This window comes from Vigna unguiculata, chromosome 1, assembly GCF_037176805.1.
Source record: "Vigna unguiculata cultivar grain cowpea cultivar isolate G323 ecotype 2 chromosome 1, ASM3717680v1, whole genome shotgun sequence".
In the NCBI taxonomy this organism is placed as follows: Eukaryota; Viridiplantae; Streptophyta; class Magnoliopsida; order Fabales; family Fabaceae; genus Vigna; species Vigna unguiculata.
The window spans coordinates 5,001,883-5,005,511 of record NC_140792.1 but is presented as its reverse complement, the minus strand read 5'-3'; the positions used below and the strand labels follow the sequence as shown (position 1 = coordinate 5,005,511).

General features: G+C 27.5%; 1 long non-coding RNA gene across 1 annotated transcript; it reads left to right on the top strand.

Annotated features, from left to right (window-relative positions):
• Positions 1–292: 292 nt before the first annotated feature.
• On the top strand, positions 293–2,760 carry LOC146888650 (uncharacterized). The gene is made up of 7 exons (XR_014993287.1): positions 293–792; positions 923–1,032; positions 1,213–1,280; positions 1,410–1,438; positions 1,563–1,622; positions 2,091–2,180; positions 2,408–2,760. It is a non-coding gene; the product is annotated as an uncharacterized LOC146888650 (long non-coding RNA).
• The last annotated feature ends 869 nt before the right edge of the window (positions 2,761–3,629 follow it).

Here is a 3,629-nt window from a genome sequence, read left to right as displayed (position 1 = left end):
TTCAAATTTTTTTTTCTACAACAGGAAATAATGGATACGTGTCAATCTCTCATAATTTTGAACATTAAAAATTAAATCAAAAACCAAACACTCTCTCACTATTCCATTCTGACCCTACGTTTCCCACACATAATTCCTCTTTCTCAGCCTCTTTCAAACCTCTTCAGCTTCTTCGCTTTCTTTCTCAAACCTCTTCAACTTCTTCTCTCTCCTTCTCAAACCTATTCATTTCCTTCTCTCTTTTTATCAAACCCCTTCAGCTTCTTGTCTCTTTTTTCTCAAACCTCTTCACCTTCACGAGATTTAAAAAAGGTAATCGTTTCTCATTTTATTGTTCTTCTACCTTAGATCTACTTTTCTTTTGGTACGAGATGTGTTGCATTTAGGTTTTTTCTCAAATCTATTTCTCTTTTAAATGGTTTCTTTGCTCTCAGATTTGTTTTTCGATGTATACTGTTCGATTTATTTTTTCTTCTCAAATCTACCTTTCTTTTGGTTGATGTTTTATTTCGAGAGCCTTGAGCGACTTGACGAAGAAAAAAGGTAACAAGAATTTTGTTTTCTTTTTCGTTCTTCATCCATCTTTTCAGATCTACTTTGTTTTCTATTATTTTTGTTTTTCATGGTAATTTTTCTCTAAGATCTACTTATGTTTGTTCAGTGTATTTTTTCAGATTTTGTTTTCTTTGTTGACGAAATGTGTTGGATCGAGGTTTTTTTCTCATGTCTACTTTTGTTTTGGTTGATTCTTTCCTCTGATATTCTTTAACACCTTCACGAGACTTAAAAAAGGTAATCACTTCTCATTTTGTTGTTCTTCTACCATCTTCTCAGATATACTTTTCTTTTGGTACGAAATGTGTTGGATTTAGGTTTTTTTTCTCAGATCTATTTCTCTTTTGAATGGTTTCTTTGCTCTCAGATTTGTTTTTCCATGTATACTATTCGATGGATATTTTCTTCTCAGATCTACCTTTCTTTTGGTTGATGTTTTGCTCTGAGAGCCTTGAGCAACTTGACGAATAGAAAAAGGTAACAAGAATTATGTTTTTTTTCGTTCTTCATCCATCTTCTCATATCTGCTTTGTTTTCTATTATTTTTGTTTTTCATGGTAATTTTTCTCTAAGATCTACTTATTTTTGTTCGGTGTATTTTTTTAGATTTTGTTTTCTTTGTTGACAAAATGTGTTGGATCGAGGTTTTTTTCTCAGATCTACTTTTGTTTTGGTTGATTTTTTCCTCTGATATTCTTCAACGCCTTCACGAGACTTAAAAGAAGGTAACCACTTCTCATTTTGTTGTTCTTCTACCATCTTCTCATATCTACTTTTCTTTTGGTACGAGATGTGTTGAATTTAGGTTTTTCTCTCATATCTATTTCTCTTTTGAATGGTTTCTTTGCTCTCAGATTTGCTCTTCCATGTATATTGTTCGATGGTATGTATTTTTTTTTCATTTTTTTTTTGTTTTCTTATCAAAGTTTCGATTTTTACTCTTAGTTGTTTCTCCTCTCTCACTGAACAAACTCATGTTATTTTTTTTTAATTTCATTTTTGTTTAGGTCTATGAAATGGTGGACAAATCAAAGATTTAAGAGGTCTTGAAGATCAAAGACAATAAGGTATTTTTTTTTATCATTTTTTTGATTCATTGGGTTAAAGTTTTGGTTTTTATTGATTTAGGTCAATAGTTCCTTCACTTAGCATTTGCAAGGACATTTTTTCTTCTTTTTTTTCATCTTCTTTCGGTTCTTTGATTTTTTTTTGATTCTTTTTTGTTTAACATCATCTTGGTGCAAAGTTCATTATTGAAGAGTAAAGTGCATAAGCTATGATTTCTTGCTCCACTCTCTCGCTCTCTAATGGTATATGGTGGTATATATTTTATTTTATTTTATTGTTTTCATCGTCTTCTGATGTTTTTTAATTTTGTATTTTTTTTATTTTGTTGTGTGTTTATGTCTCCTTAAAGCGTATTCTCATCTTTTGAATAAATTGAAAGGAAAGAAAGCATAAAGAGAGTAAAATGAACAATAATACATTGTGAATTTAAGGAGTTTTATTTGTTTTTCCTTTTCTTGAAACTCCAGGCTATTCACATTCAAACATAATTATAGCGAGATTTAACCATTGCCATCTTCTGCAATAATCAATTCAACACGCTGAATCACTCCAACTTGGTAAGCTTTAGTTTCTTTACATTCTCTTTCTTTTTAACTATAATTTCAGAAAAGGACCAACTATTAATATTGCTTTATTCTTACTTCATTTATATATATATATATATATATATATATATATATATATATATATATATATATATATATATATATATCCCAATTGCTATGATGAAGTGTTTTTTATATCCCAATTGTAATTTGATATGAGTGGATCTTAATCATTGTAGATGAATATGAGTGGAAATGCATATGGTGTCGTGATAAAGTAACTATGACTTAGGAATTGATACTGGCAGTCTAATGGTAAGTATGTGTAATGAGATCTTTAGTTTGATTACATTTTTGATACCCAAAGTGTAGTTTGCTAATTTGATCTTATTTATTGCATATAAGTTTGAGTGGCACTGCAGAACACAATCTTGATATTGAGTTATATTCCGTACCTTGAAAACAATTATCACCACACAATAGCTTTGAATGATATGGTTTCGAAGATATCCCTTAACATCAAAGACACAAAAAAAAATTAAAAAGAGAAGTTGTAAACTTTGTACATTTTATTTTTTTGGATACTTAATAATTGTCTTTTTTATATTTGAGTGTATTTTTTTTTTCAGTATCCCAAACTTGCAGACTTCAAGTTTGTTGATTTGTAAATATGATATGACATATATTGATTTATATATACACTTTACAGGATTCTTCTTTTTCTTTATTTATGAATTTCATTTATGTGGTGAACCCAAGATGTAGTGAAGATTATAATCTCAAAGTAATGATTTTCATGTAAATAATAAGGTTCTGATACCATAAATATTGATAAGTTAATTCTAAAAGTAATAGTGAATTCAAAAATGAACAATTTATTTAAGAAATTAATTAACATACACAATCCATAAATTAAAATTTACATATACGATTGATAACTTACAAATTAATCATGTTATTTATTCAACGATCACATATATTATACAATAAAGTAATAATTATCAGATATTGGGTTCAAATCTTTTTTATCCTTAAAACAGTTATCATAAAAAAAAAACTTTATACTTATTCACACAGTTTCCATCAATTATGTTGAATCAAATCCAAAGAAAAAAAGAAAGATGAAATATTTATTGCAAGTTATCAAAGTTTAACTAATTACCAAAAAAGTAGTTGATTCAAATTGTTTATTTAACTTATAAGGTTAAGCCATAGAAAAATAAACCCTTTAAATTATTAGTCATATTATTACACGTCACTAATAAATTATTATGTCAATTTTATAATTTAGCACAAATTAATTCATATCCAAATACTACTTTTTAACCTTAATAAAAAAATTTATTAAATTTTAATTCAATACTAATTGATTTGCCAATAAAAGTTATAGATGGAATTGCTAATAAGTTTTTTTATTAAATTATAATTGATTTGTTTCTTTCAACACGGCATCATCATTAA